Source organism: Melitaea cinxia, chromosome 28 (genome assembly GCF_905220565.1).
Source record: "Melitaea cinxia chromosome 28, ilMelCinx1.1, whole genome shotgun sequence".
Classification (NCBI taxonomy): domain Eukaryota; kingdom Metazoa; phylum Arthropoda; class Insecta; order Lepidoptera; family Nymphalidae; genus Melitaea; species Melitaea cinxia.
This window is the reverse complement of record NC_059421.1, coordinates 4,073,570-4,097,554: the sequence shown is the minus strand read 5'-3', so window position 1 is coordinate 4,097,554 and position 23,985 is coordinate 4,073,570.

The window sequence follows — 23,985 nt, the reverse complement described above, 5'->3', positions numbered from 1 at the left end:
TTGGGGATTGGGTCGGCAACGCGCTTGCGATGCTTCTGGTGTTGCAGGCGTCTATAAGCTACGGTAATCGCTTACCATCAGGTGAGCCGTTCGCTTGTTTGTCGACCTAGTGACATAAAAAAAAAAATGAATCTAACGGTCTCGTATTAATGAAAAAGTTAAAAGTAAATTTTTTAGTCGGTCTACTACCTGACCCCGCAAACGTTGTTTTGCCATATATATTATTAACCCCCTTCCTATTATAACTTAAAAGTAGGAAAAATAGAAGTTGGCCGATTCTCAGACCTACCCGATATGCACACAACATTTCATAATAATTGGTCCAGCCGTTTCGGAGTAATATTTTAACTAACACTGACACGAGAATTTTATATAAGTATAAGATAATCTAATTATATCGATATCTCGGAGAAGTGCTAGGCAACTAGATGTTGGTCTCGAATTCGGTCCAATATCATTAAATAAACATTAAACTTTGTATTTGTGTTAGTGATGTATAATATAAATAAAAAAGTAAGTGTATATTTTATGTAAAGTGCATAAGATGTTTATTGTGTTTTGGGCGTTTGTGTATTGTGTATGTTGTTGGGCCTGTAACCACTGCCTAATGTATATTTCATATACGGGGGGCGATTGAGTATGATGCGATTATTTAAAAAAAATTGGTACATATATATATATATATATATATATAAAATTGATAAACGTCAACAATATCATTTTATCAACGCCGGAATGTTTTCGCGTTTCAAGCAAAACTGCGAAACTTTTTCCTAAAGATCGGATAAGTTACTCGAGTAACTTGTATCGACTTACTCCGTCGGCCGCAACTACTATACAAACTTTATATATTTGTGAAGGAAGTTGTCGACAAACTTGTATCTGGCTCATCGATTGACTTTGAGCCAAGAACATTATAAACTGTTACAAAATGAGTTTTATACAGTCAAAATAGAGTAAATTTAATAATGATTGTAAACACATCAACAAATTCCGTTCAGTTTGATTTCTGGAGATTTTTCTACATTTTTTTTATAATGATGCTACTAGCCTAATACATTCAATAAGATTATTAAAAACGGGATATTTACCATGTTTTTTAATTTTATTTTCCGGAGGTCGATTAAGTTTGCAGGTAGATGTTGACGGCAATAGAAGTGTCCATATCGTACTACGTCCTTTTTCGTACGTTTCCTACCTAAACACTGTTCACCACTACTATGTATTGTCACTAACCTATACTATTGTCCCTTGTTTTACGTTCACTCAACGCTCGATTCCGTGTTCTACAAACGAAATTCACAATATCGAGTGGTAAAAAAAAATTAAAAAAAATTATGCCAAACATCCCGTTTTAAATAATGAAAATAAGTATGTTAATTTGAAATTGTCGATTTTTTAAGTAATGAAAATAACTATGTTAATTTGAAATCTTATACATCGAAAATCTTATATTCGATAAGATACTAAAACAATAGGTAAAAAAGCTTACTCAATGACTATAATATGTATTTTGTAGTATTAGTAACGCCTATATAAATGGGTATATAAACATTGGCTCAAAAACGAATTTTCTTATTAAATCCCGTCGGAACCAGACGCCAAGCAGCTTGCTGCGTTCCGTCTGTGAGCGGGAGTACCAGTGCCTTTGGGGGATTAGAAGAGTGTCAGTTGCGCAGCTTGCGCAGTTTTTTTTTTTTTCGGAATCTTGGACTGCACTGTACCGGGTAGCTCATACTGGAGGGTAGCGGGATCCGAGGCACGGTCTTGCCGTTGACCGACCGCAGGCAGTTGGGGGCCCTAGCGCGCCAGCCACGTGGCAAAGGCTGCCCCGCCACCTCGCGAAAAATCCTGGGATGGCTCCACCGTGCCAGTTGGCGACTGGGTGGGAGGACCCGGTGGCGATTTCCAGGGGGGCTCGGGCGTCCCCGCAGTCTCCAGATGAGCTCCTCTAATGGTCGGCTTAGCCTAGGGAATCCGCATGGTAAAAGCTGCGCCTCGACATCCAACTGCTTCCCCATCATCACTCCTCAATATGAAAAAAGCACAAAGAAGGAAAAAAGTTAAAAAACGGCTGCACTTCCTCCCACTGAAGGTGCACCTCATTAACATCCGAGGTTTGCATTCCAATATTGACCCGGTCTACCACCACCTCGAGACCGTGAAGCCGCATCTGTTTTTCTTAACGGAGACGCAAATCAAATGTCCAGCAGATGCGACGTACCTCAACTACCCATGCTACTCATTAGAACATAAGTTCAAGGAACACGCTGGGGTCTGTGTGTACGTCCGCAATGACATTTGCTATAAGCGACTCCGGTGCTTTGAAGCGACCGGGTTCTCTACATTGTGGGTTTTAGTGGACACCGGCGTGGACAAGACTGTCTACGCCTGTGTTTATCGGTCACACAGTGGAGATCAGGAGACAACCAGGCTCTTCGACCACCTTACAGAGATGGCAGACAAAGCGCAGCAACGGTATCCGACGGCGGAACTTGTTTTTCTCGGGGACTTTAACGCCCACCACGAGCAGTGGTTGTTCCCGTACGAGAAAACATGCCACGCTGGGAGGGAGGCGCGCAAATTCGCGTTAGCACTCGATCTTACCCAGATGGTACAGGTTGCGACACGGGTACCAGATATTGCTAGCCATACAGCCAATTGCCTGGACCTTCTGCTGACTACAGATCCAGACAGACACTCGGTCTCAGTATCTGCCCCTCTAGGATCATCCGACCATTGTCTGGTGAAATCTATATCGACCGCCTCTCCTCCGGACAACTGTCCAAGGGGCACAAGAAGAGTGTGGCGATATGAGTTAGCGGACTGGGAAGAGATGCGGCATTTCTATGCATCTTTCCCTTGGCGGGAAGTCTGTTTTTCCTCGGGTGACCCCTCGTGTTCGGCTGAGGCAGTTGCGGGCGTGATTCGACAGGGAATGGAATACTTTATACCATTCTCCGACATATCGCTCGACCACAAATCCCGACCTTGGTACAATGCTGAGTCCGCCCATGCTGAAGCCCTTAAAGAGTCTGCTTACAAAGCTTGGGTACAAGTCCGCGATGCCAAAGCTGGAGCGCGGAGGGTTCGCACGAGGAAGAAAGCTTTTAATTCAGCCGCCAAGTCCTGCAAACGGATATTACAAAAGGCCCGATTCGACCATATCCGTCGTATAGGCGCTAAACTTGCCTCCTACCCCCCTGGTAGTAAACAATTCTGGTCTCTGTCGAAGGCAGTAGAGTCCAATTTCTGCCGCCCTACATTGCCTCCTCTGCAGAAGCCTGATGGTTCGCTAGCTCACTCGGCAGTGGAAAAGGCAAACTTGTTTGCATCTCTCTTTGCGAGCAATTCGCGTCTTGACGCTAGCTCTACACAACCACCATCCTTGCCTCGATGTGACTCTTCTATGCAAGAGATCACGATCCACAATAAAGAGGTCCGTAGAGTTTTGCTGAACCTTGACGTGAATAAGACTAGTGGACCTGACGGTATACCTGCGCGCGTCCTAAAGGCCTGTGCACCTGAGCTGTCTCCTGTTCTCACGCGCCTGTACCGCCTCTCTCTTCAAACTAGAACGGTGCCAAAATCTTGGAAGCTGGCTAATGTGCAGCCAGTGCCCAAAAAGGGTAGCCGAGTGAATCCCTGCAACTACCGACCAATCGCCATCACCTCCATGCTCTGCAAGGTCATGGAAAAGGTACTTAACAGCAAGTTGCTGAACTACCTAGAGGACAATGAACTCCTCAGTGACCACCAATACGGTTTTCGTCAGGGGCGGTCTACTGGAGATCTTCTGGTGTATGTCACACACTGCTGGGGCGAAGCCATAGAGAAACATGGTGAGGCGCTCGCTGTATCACTAGATATCTCGAAGGCCTTCGACAGGGTTTGGCACGCAAGTCTCCTTAGCAAACTTCCTGCTTACGGCATCCCTGTTGACTTTTGTAGCTGGATTTCAGACTTTTTGAGTGAACGGTCGATCAGAGTGGTCGTGGACGGCTGCTCCTCTGACCTGATGGATATAAACGCCGGCGTCCCTCAAGGTTCTGTTCTCTCTGCAACTCTTTTCCTGCTCCATATTAACGACATGCTACGACCAGGCATTGTTGGATACGCAGATGACAGTACGATTGTTGAGAGATATTTGTCCAGCGCAAAAGACAGCAGGGACGTAATACGTTCTCAGAGAGAGGCCTTGGTGGAACGAACAAATTCAGTACTGGAGCAAGTATCCCAATGGGGTGATTGCAACCTGGTCACGTTCAACGCCGCCAAAACGCAGGCCTGTTTATTCTCCACCAAACGGAGTCCTTTCAACTTGACTCCTACTTTCCGTGGTACACCTGTCCCTGTGTCCGATACCCTCGACCTCCTTGGCATAGAGTTGAATTCTAACCTCAATTTTGGCAATTACATTGAGTCCAAAGCGCAAACTGCGGCCAGAAAGCTTGGCATCTTAAATAAGGTTAAGCGATATTTCACGCCTAAACAGCTTCTTACGCTATACAAAGCTCAAATCCGATCGTGCATGGAATATTGTAGTCACTTGTGGGATGGCTCAGCTAAATATCAACTCGCCACACTGGACTCAGTGGAACGCAGAGCCAAGCGGCTTATCGGTAATGCCAGTTTGGTGAAATCTCTTCACACTCTGGCTCACCGAAGAAAGGTTGCCAGTCTAACGGTCTTTTACAGGTTGTACTTTGGAGAGTGTGCCCTGGAGCTGCACGAGCTCATACCCCCATCTCCTTTCTTCCATCGGACTTTCAGACGTACCGCAGGCTTTCATTCCTACCTGATTGATATACCTTTCATACGTACAAAGCGCTTCGAATCATCTTTTTTAATGCGCACAGCCAAGGAATGGAATTCCCTGCCGGCGTCTGTATTTCCGAGTTCATATAACCCGAACATATTTAAAGCGCGAGTGAACAGGCTTCTTCTGGGCGAACTCGCTCCATCTTCGACCTCGTCTGTGCTCTAGGGCTAGACTGAGGTCAAGAGTAAGCCCATATCGTAATAAAAAAAAAAAAAAAAAAAAAAAAAAAAAAAAAAAAAAAAATTATTATTATTTATTATGCATTTATGTTTCCACTGTCGAATTATTTAATTCACAAATATTTCACTTATACGATAACTCTTTTCTAAACACCTGTTCTGCTGAAATAATGACGAACTGTAAAAAATACTAAATTTATTACATCTACCAAGAAAATTTTCTTTCTACATTTTTGGCTCATCCGTGTATAAAATAAACATAGTGTGTAAGTAGGCGAAACGTCTCTAGGGGGACTTTTCATTGTCCTCTCAGTTTCCCTCAGAGGGAAATGGTTACACACGTAAATAGCTTTGAACTACATTCAGAACACAACGTTGGTAAAAATTCAACGCTATTTACGTTTACCGTCAAAAAAAAAAATCATATTCTTACAGAAGCCGAAACAAACATAACTTTGTAAAGGATATACCGCCCATAAATCATTTCGCTTTTCAGAAAATCTTCCCAAGCGTAACTTTCAGTACTTTGATTTGGTAATTAAATTCCATTGTGAAATAAAAGATCAGCAATGAACATATTTCGAGGAAAATGGAAAATTGTTTTTGATATTCTTGACGTTCCCTTAGAAATGGCTATATGGTAACTTTTTTTAAATGATAACTATTCCTGTACAGATTATAAATGTTACAAATAGTAGATCTTGTATTAGATTTAATTACGAGAAAAACTTTGCTCTTAATTATATTTTTTCTCATTACCATAATTGGGAAATCGTTTCTTAATGTTCAATTAGAATTGATCGCCTAAGTGTTATAAAGATAAAGTCATGATGCTAACGAAAGTAGATTAAGGAAAAAAATAAAACTTCCTACATTTATACTAACGATATTTTTATGTAATACAATAAATAAAGAGATATTGCGTCACGTAAAACAAGATTTAGGACCTAACTTTTAGCTGAATCGTAAACTTTCTTATTACAATCTAATTTCATGCTTCGATACAGCAATAAATTATTGTTTGTCAGTTAATTTATCATTTTTGTAGACAAGTTAAATAAGAATTTGGATAACAGACCTTCAATCGAATCCTGTGGGAGCTATAAGTTAGAATAACTTATTACGATTTGAGAGTATGCTATAATGTTATCAAATAATAATATTTAAAGTAAAAAAATTGAGCATAAATTTGTGTTATTTATTATGTATCCGTCTTTTAGGACCAATATTTATGTAAGAATTGTTTATATATATTTAAACAGTCATCATATACATATAATAAACATGTATCCGGGTCGCATTCTGTACATTTAAGATATATGAAAAAAAAAATATTATTGGGATCCCAATCAACGCAATTAACACCCAAAACAGTGATTGTCAGAATTTTTGTCTGTTTGTCTGTTCGTTTGTGCACGCTAATCTCGGAAACGGCTTATCCGATTTAGATGTGATTTTTACTAATATATTACGGCAAGCTTAGTTTTTTTTTTATGTCAATCGGTTCGTAAATAAAAAAGTTATGCCAATTTAAAGATTCACGTTGAGCATGTAAAGTCACTATTCCGCGCGGACAAAGTCGCGAGCACGGCTTGTAAAATAATAATTTTTGTATATACGTATATAGTATATTTCATTACAAGTGTGGAAAGGTTGTCATTGCAAAGAGTTCCGACAAATGTCTACCCGAGCCGAGGCGCAGCCGAAGGCGAGGGTTGACAGTCGGAACAAGTTGCAATGACGGTTCCGCACTTGTACTGAACGACTATTTTTAATACAAACTGCGAAAAAAGTTCTGGTGGTGTTAATTCAGAAAAATTCGAAAAAGTCGAAATTACTCATTTTGTGTGCGACAAAAAACTAAACCCGCAAAGAAAATTTCTGAAAAATGGCGCCAACCGTAGAATATAAGCAGAGTTTTTTCTTCTTCACCCATTCTGGTAGGCAAAGGGAACTATGCCCATACAGCCAAGTCTTCAGTAGAAGTTTTTTATTGATATGAAATGAAAATGAAATTTAATGAGATGAAATGAAATGAAACCTAACCAAACTCATACAATCAAATCATTAAATCTGATATTGAAATAAATTAGTAGCTTCTTTTTAGAAATATACGTATTTGCATGAGTCAACTTCTATGAATATATAATATGAAAAAACTTCTATGAATTTAATATCTTCAAATTGTTTATTCTATATATTATTATATATAATTGATATTCAAAATGTTTAGAATTCTATGAATTTTTTTAGTAAAAACTTCATGGTTGGTGTTTCTTTTTAATAGACATTATTTTGACAGTTGGGAAAGAGAATGCACGAGTTCGGGAAAGGTAAAAAAAAGCACGAGTAAGTAAGTGCCCACATCCCAAACGCTATACGTCCCTGCAATACGCCACTTTTTGAGCAACTGTATTAAAAATACATTTTATGTATATTATTAGTAATATAAAAATAATAACGTCCTGTAAACGACTCAATTTTGAGTAAGGATTATACGATAGATTTTTTTTTTTATAACATACACACACAGTAATCTGTTCCTAAAGTAAGCAACTTAATGCTTGTGTTATAGGTAACAGCCGGCTGATATAGCTACATACTTTTTTTTCGATAAATATTCATAGAAATATTACATAATTATATAAATACAAATATTACAACCAGACTGAGGCGGGAATCGAACCTGCAACCCGCAGAGCAGAAAGTAGCTAGTCAAAAATCAATATGAGAGATATGACAAGTATTGTTAGTATTTATAAGCGTTAGATTAAACGTTGAGTTTAATCAGCTAGGCGGTTTCTGGTTTAATGTTCTACGTAAGGTGCAAACTTACGAATTCTCCTTTAATACCAAGTACAAAGAAGAAAAAAAAAACAGTTTAATTCATGACGTCAGCGACGCTAACTGGAACTTAAATCCGTGATCTCTTTTAGGAATCAGCTTTTTTATTTACTTGGTCTACACGTTTTAATAAAACCAAATAGTCCTTTTTGAATAAATGATATTGTAATAAGTAGGTCTTATGTTTTATTCAATTTACTTACGTACGAGAATATTTACATATTCTGAAGCGATAAAATTTATTATTAATGTACAATTTTGATCGCCTTCTGTACTATAATATTACAAGTATTATGAAATCAATTTTATTAAAAACCAGCGACCCGCCCCGACTTCGCACGGTTGCAAAAACTATCAGTGTTCCTCTACTATATTATGCATGTATTATACATATAAACCTTCTTCTGGAATCACTCTATTTACTGAAAAAAACTGCATCAAAATTCATGACGTAGTTTTAATGATCTAAGCATAGACAGCGGGAAGCGACTTTGTTTTATACTATGTAATAACTAATGAAATATCATTAAGCGTATATTAAATTATACGCTTGTTTATATTAGTGATGTGCTGGATCGTTAAAAATGTATATCCGTGTATATATATGGATATTTAATGTCAATATCCGCGGATACGAATACGGATATCCGGAAAATAACTAATCTATATCATAGGAAGAAAGAAAAAAAATGGGTTTGAAGATATTGGGCCGGCAAGCGCTTGCAATGCTTTTAGTGTTGCAGGCGTCTATAAGCTACAGTAGTAGCTTACCATCAGGTGAGCCGTACGCTTGTTTGCCGACCTAGTTATATAAAAAATATATATATAAAAATGTAACCCGTAAACAAAGCACGTTATTCATGTAAAAATATCTTATACAAAAATCTACGACTTGTCGCGCAGACCCGAAACATTCCTTACTTTGACTGATAATATTCCCAAATGTAATAGAAAGACCATCAATCTTCAGGGTCTACGCGTGCTAAAGTGCTTGAGGTCTCGTAAAAACGTCCACATACATATATCTATTTTTGATATAATGTTACTGTGATATAAAATGACAGGAGAGCTGCGAAAGATGAGCGGGAAATAAAAAAAAAATATAATAATAATATATTTTTATATTACCATTCTATCATTCTAACACAACTATAGGCAATAACAAATCATTTTGATACTTGAAAATAATATTATAATATTGATAACCTTTATTTCAGGACAAGCTAATATTAAGTAACAATTTGTCTTAAAATAGAGTTTTAGTTTAATTATAATAATAATTAATCTTCTTATATTTTGTATTTTTATACACTCTTCAATTTTTTTTATTGTCAAGCAACTTGTGCTTGTCTAATGCACATATCGTAAATGCCTTGAGAGCAATTATTTGTATATTTAACAATAAACTATCAAACATGTGATTCAATTTGAATTTATTTCAATTATATAATTTAAAGTAGCTTTGATAATCTGTAAAAAATCCAGTTGAGTGAGAATCGGATTGCACATGCAGGGCTTGACCCGACACGTTATTTTAACACTAGGTATAGCAAATTCATGTTAAAAACGCTAAACCGCTTGTAATGCCTCACGGGATTCTTTGGTTTGTAGTGTTATTTACACATGTATTAATTGTTAATATAGGCAAAAACCTTATTATTATATTATGTTTCTACATCTACATCATCTACATCTACGTATTTTTGAGTACAAAAAAAGTATAAATAATATCGAGACCAAATTACATATACTTGTGAAAAATTAAAATGTTTTACTTAGGGTTTAAAATATAAGGCAGATGAATATATTTAATATAGACAGATGAGTTGATAGTAATACAGTAACCCATAGTTGTCTATAGAGTATTGAACTCAATTTTTTTTATTGATGATATATGGAAATGCTTTGGGTGTAGAGCTATTAAAAATAATATTACATATCTCCGCTTTGTATGATAAATTTGAAATTACAAAAACCTGAGTTTTGTTGATTGAGTATTAGTAGACGGTAGAATGGAGAAGAGACGAGTATCAAATTTAAATGAGCGGGCTATACCCAATGATATTATTGACGTAACATAAATGTTGCTATATAAAAAATCGATATTTATCAACTTTTTACTACTATTTTTTATTAGTTATACTATAAATATATAGATATATAAACTACGATGAGACAAGCGTCAGAACAATTTTGCTGAAACTCATGCTCATACGGTCGGTAATCTGTCACCTACTTTACGACACTCTTAGAGTGGATATCGAAATTTTATTTGATCTCATTGTCTGCTGGAAAATTTTGTAAGAATCCTACTCTGAGGTCATTGATCTATCGACATTGGATATTGTAATATGTATGTACGCGTACAATTTTCGAGCAAATACTAACGTTAAATAAAATAAGTATTTTTATTCAATAAAAATATGTGTTTTTGTCAATAAAAATAGTTATTTATTACTTCATTGAATAATCTTGAAATCTCGAAAAGCATTAGACCTATGATGTTATACTAAGTAACTAAAATGGGGAGATTTGAGTTTGTGTGGATATTGAAAAGGGAAAATTAGTATTTAGACTGTTGATTACAATTACTATTCGTCAACCAATTATTAATTACACGGTTGTGAGATATAAGGAAAAGGTCTGCATTTTTAAAAATTTTAAATATGGAATTGGATTATTAAACTTTTTTTTGAGATAGTATTTGAAGCAAGTAAAACTGTTTTCGATTATTATTATTATCCTTACTATACACTACTAATAGCGGCTTAAAAGTCGGTACAAAGATTTTTATTATGAAATAATAACCTTATTAACGACTAGTTTTATTATACCATCTACGAACAATAAGAATTTAATTATCCTAAACTGTAAGTTTTACAAATACACACATACATATACACTAGTGACGAAAAGGAATCGTTGTCTATTATTATAACTTTTTCTTAATTAAGATTAATTTTCCCCTTTTCTATTTATTCTTGGAAACCTTAACTTAAAATATACGTATATTTAATTGATATTTTCTGCGACGTCTGTACCTTAAGCTGATAATATTAATAATTTTCTTCCTTTGTTAGCAACTTAACACAAATGTTTTCAACTTAAATGTACTTTCATCTTAATTTGTATTGTGACATTTTTAAATTAATTAGTAAGTTGATGATTTTAGTAAAGTCGTACCTCGTAATATCGTTCGCTGAGTCCAAATTGTTTTTTTATTTATTTGTTTACACTTGATTGTACACCAAACAAGAAATAAAACAAACAAGCAACATTAACAATAAGTAGTAGAAAAGTGTACAAAAGGCGGCCTTATTGCTTAAAAACAATCTCTTCCAGGCAATCTTAGGGCAAAGGAGGTGATATATTGTCGGTGATATCTGATGTGATGAAATGTCTTTATCAACTACGATGCCACAAATTAAATTGAATCGAATGTCAAACTATAGAAATTTTTATTCAATCGGCCTTAAGAGCGCTTTCAAAACGTTGCTATACAAGGTCTCCTATATAGATTAAGATGTATTTTCTAAATAAATTAATGAGATGATCGATCATTTATAAAATTAATTATTTTGCTACTACGTATCTAACCGGAATGTACATTCTGCGAAGAAGAATCAAGAAGAAACTAAACTGTTACTCTTTTAAAACAAAAATTAAAAACACGTACTCGTACATATATTTATTTATATATATATATTATTTTTATGTATTATTAATGTGTATATTTATGAAAAAAAAAATGTTATATTAGTTGGCTGTTACCTATAACACAAGTTTTAAGTTGCTTAACTTAGAGTAAGACGACGCTGTGTAAAAAATACTTTTTATTTTACGTAATCAAAAATCTTGACAAATTGAAAGATTTATATATACGTACCTACTCGTATGACGTGACTAACTTTAATTATTAACACGAATATTGACGTGACCGCGTCTAATAAATCGATAAACGCCGGCTGCATGCACGAAAAAGAATGACTCATTGCTGCGTTACGCTCATTGTATACTTACGCCGCATCTCTCTTCCACTCGATTGGCCTATGCGTCCGAGGAGATGATTTGTTATGACGTTGTCACGTTAATATTATCGTCTGTAAACCAACTTCACAGACAACCAATTTTTCTAAATAATGTCAATATATCACGTTATTACACAGTATATATTTGAAAAGAAATATTTAACATAAATCATGGCTATCGCAGACCGAAATATAATATATTGTCACTTAATCTTCTCGGTTGACCTAAAAAGTTTATTTAGGTCCTTCGAGGGTGTTTAGGGGACGCTGACGTGCTCTTAAATTCCCTTTTGTTACACGATGAATATTATAAACTTCGTGTATGTACGTTGGTATATTTACATACCGCTGTACTAATGTGTATTAGGTTTAAAAAAAAAAACTATTTGAAAAAGCTTTCCTGCATTGTTTTGAGACGCATGTTATACAGAGTATTTTTGTTACTTATTGATAAATATATTTCATTATGATATTTGTAGTCGTTTTAAACAAAAAAATTGTATTATCTGTAATAGGGGTGGGGGGAGGTTTTACCTCAATTTAGCTGGAATTTCCTTATTGAAATCTAAAATATCTAATAGCTTCGAGTCAGGTGGAGGCAAATGCTCCTTGCCCCACATTCATTCTAATAACTTAGAAAATCTATAACATACACATACATTCACTTATACAGATTCTAATAATCAAATGTTTTAAGGTCTCAATTTCGCAACGTATTTTGCAAAATCACTTACCTCGATATGAAAAAGGAGGTGTGTAAAGAATATTGTATGCATACTTTGTATACCCAGGATATGAACTCATAAAACTGAATTTACATATACGTGAGATCGCTTTGTTCATTTCATATTAATAATGTAACTTCGAAACACATATTAAACGTACACGACGAAAACAGAATTTGGTTTATTGTGAAATTTGCTTTTTTTATTTAATAAAGAGTATTCGAATATTGCCAAAGTTCAGTAAATTAATATTTTTTAATGAAATGTAGCGGGGGATAGACGCCACGTGATGTAGTTCGACACGGATACGACGACACCATGTGGATACGACACGATATGGATGCGACGAAACGAAGACACGACGAACAGGAAGGAAAGCCATAAAAGTGGGACTTTGCGTATAATAATTTAATTCTGCCGAGGTGAATACAGAGTCGTCTACGACCTGAGACTTTCTGAGAGCAACCGGTTAAAAGGCACAGTGAGGACACTCAATGATGAGCGTTCACAAACTAAGTGCTAGAGACTGATGTACCACCCGGACTACCTTTTCACGCTTTAAAAATTGGTAGCCAGGAAGTTATATTCATTTCTCCGTATAACTTTAATAGCGTGATTTAGCTGATGTCAGCGCCATCTAGTGACTAGGGAGTTTCTTAACAGGGTCATAATTATGGTTTTTATTAAGGTTTGTTACAATTGTAATTTTTAAATATATGAATGACAAAGTAATTATTTATTTGTTCCGAAAATCGAGTAATTTTTTTTTTATTTTTTTATTTGTCCACAAAACCGACTAACTGCAATCGTTTAATATAGACATATAATGTAAAGAACAAAGTGTAAAGTATGTATATACAATTGAGTCAAATACGTAACAATTACATGGATGTGTAACAAAATACCTATTAGGATGTACTCGTGTGTCCTTTCTAAAACAACAAAAAAACTCAATTTCACTAACGACATTAATTAAATTAGTTTATAACTTTTTTAATAAATAGCTAATAAACGCGGAATAGAGTAGAAGATTGACACTGAGCTATTTAAAGACGATAAGTAACAAAAGAAAATCAAAACACTTCCAAGACTAATATACACTACTGCAGCTATGTACCAATATGTATAATATGCAGTAGTGTACCAAGTAAACGATCACTAACAAAACTAAAAATCGAAATAACAAAAGCACGGGCACTATTTGCCTGTGGACATAACTTTATATATATAAAAAAAGACTAATATAATCATAATTGATAACACGGTTGCCATTTTTAATCCGTGTTATTTTTTCACAGGACTATAATCGCTCGGTTCGGTTTGCATTACAAATTATTTTACTAATAAAATATTAAAATAAATGATGGCAACAAAATGGACAATTCTGTATTCACTCTAACTACGATTAAGTACTTCTAAAAAATATGTTTATTTTGAAAAGATTTATATAAAAGACTCAAGAAAAATTCCATAGGCGCTCACTTAACAGAACATTGTCTAAACGCGATATTTTAGTGAGAAAAGAACACGATATTAACCCAACATGCCACAATATAATATATATGCCCAAGAATATCACAGCTTAGATCAGTTTATTCACTATTTGTTAACACTTAAGTGTTAAAAGGAACACATTAATAAATTATTTAAAAAAGTCGATTAAAAAAAATCCCCAAGTATTCAAATAAATAGAAGATCGTTTAAATGTGATAATACCGTGAAAACGGAATATCACATTAACCCAACATGTTACCAAATAATATTAACACTTAGTTCAGTTTCATCGCTTTATAATGCACGTGGTGTTAACCCACATAAGTTGTGTACTTAGATTAAGCATAATTTACGTTTGTTTTGGAATAAATGTTTTATTGCACTCCGGATAAACCAATTATTAAATATAACAAACAAATAAAACCTAATGGAAAATTTGTTAAATAAATTATACTCAAGCCAATGGAAAATTCCACACGTACTCCGAACTGAATAGAACATCGCTTAAACTCGATATTTCAGTGAGAACGGAACACAACATTAACCCGACATGTTACCAACATGTTACCAGCGTTAGAACAACCATCTCCATATGAAGTAGTTCGTAAATCAAAAAGAATAGCGTGAATAGCATTTTCTAAAAGCTTTTACGAAAACATGTGTTTGTTCGAATCAAAAATATACGATTCGGTCCGATTCAACGAACGTGAAACTTTGTCAAGAATGAACGTATTTTCTGTGAGTCTTTTTTGCAAATGTGTCACTATTTACTTTGCTGACAAAAAATATTTTATTTTACAAAAAATTCTATTCAATAATTGTTTTTTTCGCCTTTGTAATTTACTTTAGATTCAACAAAGTTGTTCATAATTTTTAACACGAAAAGGGACAAAAGGGACGAATTTTAAAGTTGAAAGAAAATTTCCTTAAAAAAGTTAAGAAATATATTTTATATAAAGTTCTTATTTCTAGCTAACTACTAATGATAGTTGTATCTACTGTATAATGTGTATTAGTAATTTAGATCCGTACATTAAGATTAGAAAAAAAAGATTACATTAAATTCCTGTAAATAACATATAATACTGTAAATAAGTGTAAATAAAAATAAAAATTTTGTCTTTCTTAAAAAAAAAACGTATAATATGGTGTCGTTACGTAGTTAACTATATACATAGTATACTATACATACATTATATGTATATTTTAAGGTTAAACATTCAATACTAGATGTATAGCTTAGAAAAAAAAAATACTCTTACTTTTGTATAAACTGGTGATGACTCAAATTATATTTATTTTTGCAGTATTAATCTTAATAGGGTTAGTAGTGGTACAAACAACTTGATTATAAAAAGAAAATTATTAAAACGTCTAAAGTAACAGCTAAAGGTTTTTTAACGGCACTAAATTCAACGTTTCATCTAATAGATGTAATAAATCACAAAGGCGAAATGGCTGTTTGATCGTAGCTACATTTTTGATATAATGTGACTTATGACGTCTGACCCTTAGTTAATTTAATATCAGTTCAAAAGTCACTGCTGTACTTATGAAACACGTAACATGTTTCTAAAAATAAAGATTTATTATTATTGATTACTAAAATCACAACATTCAGTTTTATTAAAAATGTTTTAGATTAGCTATAGTAGATAAGTGCAGTCCACTTCTGGACATAGCTCAAGCCCCACGCTTGCGCTAAAAATGGCGTGAACTCATGTGTGTTGCTCATAGTCACCACGCTGGGCGGGCGGTGGTTGCTGACCGCAGAGCTGGCTTTGTCGAACCGAAGACGCTGCTGCCCGTTTTCGGCCTGTGTATTTCAAAGCCAGCAGTTAGATAGTTATCCCGCCATCGGTCAGGTTTTTAAGTTCCAAAGTGGTAGTGGAACTGTGTTACCCCTTAGTCGCCTCTTTCGACAGCCACGGAAAGAGAGAGGTGTCTAATATTCTTTACAGCCGTAACCACACAGCTTCTAAGAAATATATTTTATTGCAAAACTGTATTCCTATGTTACTGATATTTTAAAAACAAAGTATAAAACTATAAATAACAAAATGTCACATAAATCCCAATTAGCTCATATGGTTATTAAACGGGATACTCCAAAAATTATCGACCAACTAAAATCGTGCAAAAAAAGAACGATTACTGAATTTCAAATGTAAGGTAACAATATGTGTACTTTGTTAAATTTTTATGTGATTTCTCACTTGGAAAAACTTATAAATTCTAATGTTACGACATATATAAGTCACGATCGGTTTAATGGCCCAAACATCACAATGAAACAAAAAAATACTCCCTCACAAAAATATTCCATATTTCCTGGTTATATAATAAATGGAGCAAAACACAAAGCCGTGTCGACCTGCATCATACGAGAAATAAAAGCCTGACTATTATTAATTTTACCAAACTATAATACACCATTCAGCTGTTAGAATAAAGACTGATGGATTCCAATCTATTTGAGGGATAGCCGAAGCTCCGTAGTGTATTCATAATATTCTCAACAATTCTACTTTTTCTCTTATGTTTACATGACTTGTGCTTCTCGTGAGAATTGATTGCTGTATTGTACGAATAACGTACGATACGAAAATTTAAGATATATTATATGTATGAAATGTTACGCTTTCATTCTTCTAAATTTATGTGTGATCGTGTATGTTACAATACAAGCTTATATGGGAAAATAAAACCTACTTTTTGGAATAATAAAGATGTAAACCTTATACCATAAATATTTATGTTTTTTTTTAATCTTGTCTGAATTTTAATGTCTTTAACTCAATATTGATTTAATCACTTTATATTATTTCATTCAATCAACTTAATACTATAATAACTAATTGAGCGTATTCGTTAAGTGATAGCAGAAAATATCCTGTTCAATATCTAGGGCAGCCCGAATGGGGAAGTACCTCGACATTACGGAAGATCATAGCTGAATAATACTGCTCTCAAGCAGCGTGGTGAGGTAGGAGACTAGAGGTCCTGACAGGGATTAGGGGTAGGGTTGGCAACGCGCTTGCAATGCTTCTGGTGTTGCAGGTTTTGCAAGCTACGGCAATTGCTTACCATTATATTACCATACGGCTGATCGTACGCTTGTTTGTCGATCTTATTGTATAAAAAAAGCAGAAATTAGGGTAGTTGTTTACGTTCTATACATTTTTTGCCGTATAACTTATTCGTTACATTTTGTATAATTTAATTAAAAATTGATATAGGTCTTGCTTGCTATATTTTGATATGCAGAAAGAATTTAAAATTTTGAAATGTTGAACATAATTTTAATATGAGATCCATTCCATTGTTTGCTCATTTACAGGATATCCTGTAGAACGCAACAGACGTAGAGGATATCCGCTACTGAGGTCGGAATTATGTTTGAATCGGATACAATTTTGAAACAGAAGTAATGAAAAGTTGGGTTTGAAATTAATTAAGTGTTAAAAACATTATGTATTATATCGTCCCTATAACAAATTTATGTCTAAAAATGGTTTAATTATAGTAAGAATCCCAGATATTCTGTGAAATATATAAAAATCAGCCCTAAAAAAAGAAAACGAAATATCGTAACACAGACTGTTTTGTTTCTAAGGTGCCTAACTTAATGTCCGTGTTTTACGTAAAAATATATAATTTACGTAAACTTTGTCACAGCCGTTTGGGATCCTAATTAAATTATTTTATGTTTAAACTTCCTTTGTAGGTTGGTTGGTCCTTTGAACAAGTTTTTGAAACTTCGACAATGATAGGACGTCGTTACAAAAAGATCTTTTAGCTATCATTTAATTTAAAATATATACAAACAAAATTTTCATCTTCGAACTGAAAATCAACGTCCTTATAATAATTAGTTGGAGAGCTCAGAAATACATGCGATCGCTTTTAAGAGCCATTTCACAATTTTACGCTCTGCAAGTTTAGGTAAATTTGGTCGCATCGCGCGAGTCGTACGAGCCGCGCGATCTTTGTGCTAGTACGTATAGTGTGACAACCAAAAGACCATCGTGATCATTTTCTGATGTATAATAAAAATTATAACTATGGTATAAAATGTTTTTTACATAATTAATTTGTTAAAAATTTCAAGTATGTTATATAACAACAGTCAATAAATTTAAAATAAAATTAAAAAAATCAATTTTATGAAACAATTTTTTTAAATTGAAGTAGTTTTTTCAGTTTACGAATGAATCTAATATTTACGATATGAATAAAAAAGCATTTAATGACATCGATACCGACAAACATATTAATTAACAAATAACAAGACAAACAGATTGAAATGTCTATTTGTATTGATAGTATGAGAAAAGAAAATTAAATTATACATTTGTTTACAGAAATTATCATTATAATTATTATTTTACAGTCATTTTCGTAATATGTTTATTTTATTTATATTTTATTATGAAAGTATCAAATGCGTTTTATCCGCTATAACAACAGGCGCTTGGCGCGTGAGAGCGAAAGAGACGGCTGCGCAGAATTTGGCGTGGACCTTACCTCTAAGAGCGCTAGCGCTCGACTGATTTACCGGGCTTGATGCGTGGCAATATATACTATCTTTTTATTATTTAATATAAAATGTATTAAAAATAATTACATCTTTTAATTATTTTTTTTGTATTCCTTAATTATGTAAGTTTACTTTGATGAAGATAGTTCGTTAAAATTTCTTAGTTTTCTAAGAGAAATATCGCTTTTAAAATTGTACTTATTTGGAAAATATTCGTAACTTTAAATTTTTTTTATCGTTTAATAGAGATACAAATGGAATAAAAATCTATGATAGTGGACAACAAAATTATATTCCACATATTATGATATTTTTTTAAAATGGTTTCAACGTAGAGGTTATTGAAAAGTAGGACTTCAAAGTATACATTGCGACCGTTTACCTAGGGAGGAGGCTGATGAAAAGGTTAATAATTTTATACACATAATATAAATCAAAATTCTGATCTGACTATGGACTACAACAAAGGTTGCTCTATTATATTTCAAGAATATAAATTACATTATTGCATCCAACACTGAGATTAACGACGTCAAAATATTACAATTTCGCGGATTGTTACCGATTTTTGTGAAATGGCTCTTAATACTGCTTTGCTATAAAGCGAGGCGCGGCCCGCGATATTATAAGGCTAAGCGCGCACTAGCGGCCAGGCCACAGCGGCCAGTATTGCGACCAGGCCGCGAGTGTCGCGACCAGCCGCAAGCGTCGCTCCCAGGCCCAAATCGTCAGTCTCATAAACCTCTCCGTATCAAAAGACATAACGATATAATTTGAACACTCCGTAAACAGTAAAACATCTATCCGCGGCGACCAGTGCGCGCACACTAGCGCACGATCGTACAATTCTTCGAATCTCGATGGCCGCGCCGGCCGGCTGGCCGCAGGTACGTCGCAATGATCTCGTGGCCGCTCGCGGCCAAGTGCGCGCTCTATGATACGATGTACCTACATACATTTCGCTGGCCGCCGCGGCTCGGCCGCTGCGGCCAGGCCGCCAGTGCGCGCTTAGGCTAACTCTAATTGGCATGCCCTGGCCGCGTCGGTCGTCGCGAGACCGCCAACCGTTACCCTGCGAGGGATTTTTTTGATTTCGTGTAATTTTAAATCTGTGATAATTTCTAAAGTATTCATTTAAACGAAATAAGGTTAAGGATAATTTTAATCTACATCAAATGACCAAGGTGAGTAATATCCTTATTTCGATAATGATTGATACTGATTAGGAGAAATAAGCTTCGCAAATAAAGTAATATTTTTAAATTAATTACTTGAAGATAAAAATGTTCACTGTGAGTCAACCTTACCTCATAGATATATGCTATTGCGGAATTTTTGTATTCTAAGTACAATTCCGTTGTATATTATTTTTGTTTAGCCGGCGCTCGCAATGTAAGCGCTCGAAAAATCGTTTTTTGACGGCTTCACCACTAAACATTGAGTTTTCTCTATTATACAAATACCTAATTAGAATGTTTTCTATGTATGTATAAACTTTAGGAAATGAATTTTCTAATTAACAGTTAAAACTGCATCAAAATCCGATGCGTGGTTTAAAAAAAGAAAACATAGAAAAAGACAGACAGAGATGAGGAACGACTTTCTTTTATACTGTGTAGTGATGATACAAATTGATATAAGAATAAAATATGTATTATCTTATTTTAAATATCATATAATTGTAATCATTTATAGAAAAATACGTACTTGTTAATTTGGAACAAAATTTCTAAAAAATATCACAAAAAATTTCATATTATAGGTTTTATTTCTCAAAAAATATTTAATTTATTTTTGCTTTTAAATTTTGTAAATTTTATATTATACTAGCGCTCACCCGATGTACCTAATAATTATCTACAGCCTTTTAGTTACAAGCAGTATAATTTAACGATGTCTTGAAATAAATCGCAGACAAAAGCTACACAAAATATCAACGATCAATTAAATGTTAGCGACACTAATACAGCCATTATTCAATTGACATTTATCAACAATGAATAAACTGGAATACGAGTATTCCACGTAATATTTATCTTTGAAGCGCGATTCGAGTATAGGCAGTAAATTATGTGGGTACAATATATCTAAAAGGAATATTGAGTAGGTACTGTTTAGATGTATTTAGATAAGGAAGGTTTCCGACAAAGCTTGATGATAACACACACGAGGTCTCGATTCGTCGGCTTGCGTCAATATTTGTACCAATAATACATATTTTAAGGTTGTTATTTTAAAGCAATTTTGTAAACATCAAAGACTTTGAAAAGCGAAAGACTTGTAAATATATGCTGTAAAACTGACTATTTAATTCGGCTTTCACAGAAGTCGCAATTTTAAATGTACGATCTTAAGTGCTGTTTCGTCTCATGAATATTAAAGGTACAATTATTCAATATTTTTATAGGACTTGCTAGTCAAGTATTTTATCCTGAACTAGTCAATCGAGTAATGGTAATCGGTGGTATGTAATATACAGGAGTAAAGATACTTGAAATTACTTATTTAGTCGTGGTCAACAAGTAAAATAGGCTATAAAGTTTTGCTAAAATTGTGGTTTTATGATTGATAAAATAAAAAATAAACTTATAAAAAATAAAGTAACAAAAAGTGTCTTCGCTCCAGCCTGTAATATCCCACTACTGGGCCTCTTTCCCCATGTAGGATGAGGATCAGAGCTTAATCCACACCACGCTGCTCCAATGCGGGTTGGCGGATATATTCCCTGCTATGAGTAACGATCGCTATCAGGTGTACATGATAACAACCGGGACCGACGGCTTAACGTGCTTTCCGAGGCACGGTGGAGAGACCCACAAAGACTGCATAAACACCCAGACCACGGCAAACACCTGTATGGCCAATACAAATGTTTGTCATGTGTGGGGATCCGCAACCGCCAACGCAACGGGTACAATCCGTTACTGTAACCGTTGCGCCAACGCAACGTCAAAGTGTCTTACCTGGTAATATTAGATTTTTTTATACAAATATAACGGTAGACAAGCGTACGGCTCATATGAAGGTAAGCGGTTACTGTAGATTATAGACGCCTGTAACACCAGAGGCATCGCTAGCGCGTTGCCAATACTACTCCCAATCCCCTCAGGAGCTTGGTCACTCACCATAAGAACACAACACTACTTGAAAACAGTTATTGTAGCTGTGATTATTTGTAAGGTCGAGGTACTCTCCCAGTCGGGCTGCATTTCCTGTAAAATGATAAATAGTTCAAAGTAAAAACATACTAATTTTTAGTAAATGAATCCAAACTCTATATACTCTATTCTCAACTGTACTTAACGATCCGAACAATAATAATTGGTAGGCAAATAGCCATCTATAATAACACGTTATAAAATTTTATAACTTGATTCAACGAACTTTTTGGTTTGTATAATACGAATTTTCAGTCTTTTATTTTCAAAAAGTATGAAATTAAAACATTATCATGAATTATCCTTTAACATCTGATATGGAAATTACTATGATCTTCCCGAGTAGAAATTTTTTCGACTTCCTGAGAAGGACCGGACCAGGCATGCCTGATCAGGATTAGATAAGGCATGTAACGCAGATGATTGGTCTGGACCCGATCAGGAAATCTCATCTCATCCTGATCAGCCGGTTCCGTCCGGTCCTTTTAAAAAACACGAATGTATATTCTTGAAAAAATTGTTTAACAAAAAAAACGACGATATTATAAATGTTACTTAACATAATAATTATGATATTTATTTCCGTTTATTTTTTCCAATGTATTATTTATTTATGTTTTTACTTTAGATATTAATTATTTATATTTATTTTTATGTTATTAATTAATTATTATTAATTAAATTTTATTTCTTAACTTCTAATATTTAACTACTAATTAACTATTTCCTATTACTTACGACTGCTCCACTGTGTAGAAATGGACTCCTTGCTAGACTGTCCTAATAACTGTATATATACTAAGTGCGCTTAAAAACTTTAATAGCGCGATTCAGGCTCAGTTCGCGTAATTTCTTTCAGGCTATCCTGATCTGGACCGGACCTGGTCCTGATGAAGTATGCCTTACCATACTTGGTTATATTTTACATCAGGCTATCTTTGTCTGGACCGGACCTGGTCCTGATCCAGTATGCCTTACCATACTTGATTATATTTTACATCAGGCTATCCTTGTCTGGACCGGACCTGGTCCTGATCCAGTATGCCTTACCATACTTGATTATATTTTACATCAGGCTATCTTTGTCTGGACCGGACCTGGTCCTGATAGAGCTTGCCGGATCAGGCGTACCTTATCCTATCCTGATCCGGTCCAGATACATGATCTGGTTGAGCCTGACCTTTTTTCTACTCGGGTTCAATCTCATTGCTTATGTAAATTGATACATGATGTTGACAAGAACTTAACTAGTTCAGACGTTAAGGATAACGTTCGAAGCATACTAATGTTACTCTACATAAGAAAATTATACAGGATGATAATTTTCTATTGCCTTCGATGTAAAGTTGAATGACCTTGACTTGGAATAAAACACTTTTTATTCTTTGCACATCGGTGATCGCTCTTCATAATGTTAAGAATATTACATGAATTCTATAAAATACTTTGTTTAAACATGTAGCAGTGCTTTAGATTTCTTTGTTGGCGCAACTTTATAATATCACAATGTCTGTGTTAGTTTTGAGAATTCAAATAATTATTTATTAGGTTTTAAGAAGGGAACGATTTATTAACTTATAATAGCATAATGTAATTATTGTGCTAAGGTTAATATAGGATTACTTACTTCTTAAATATATAAAGTAATTTCTACTTAGTTAAACAGGTATATTATAGCAAATATCAAATTTATTTGTTTGTCTTTTTTTAAATGTTAATATTTTTTTGTTCGTTAAATATCCCAATGGGGTGATTGCAACCTGGTCACGTTCAACGCCGCCAAAACGCAGGCTTGTTTATTCTCCGTCAAACGGAGTCCTTTCAACTTGACTCCTACTTTCCGTGGTACACCTGTCCCTGTGTCCGATACCCTCGACCTCCTTGGCATAGAGTTGAATTCTAACCTCAACTTTGGCAATTACATTGAGTCCAAAGCGCAAACTGCGGCCAGAAAGCTTGGCATCTTAAATAAGGTTAAGCGACATTTCACGCCTGAACAGCTTCTTACGCTGTACAAAGCTCAAGTCCGATCGTGCATGGAATATTGCAGTCACTTGTGGGATGGCTCAGCTTATATCAACTCGCCACACTGGACTCAGTGGAACGCAGAGCCAAGCGACTAATCGGTAATGCCAGTTTGGTGAAATCTCTTCACACTCTGGCTCACCGAAGAAAGGTTGCCAGTCTAACGGTCT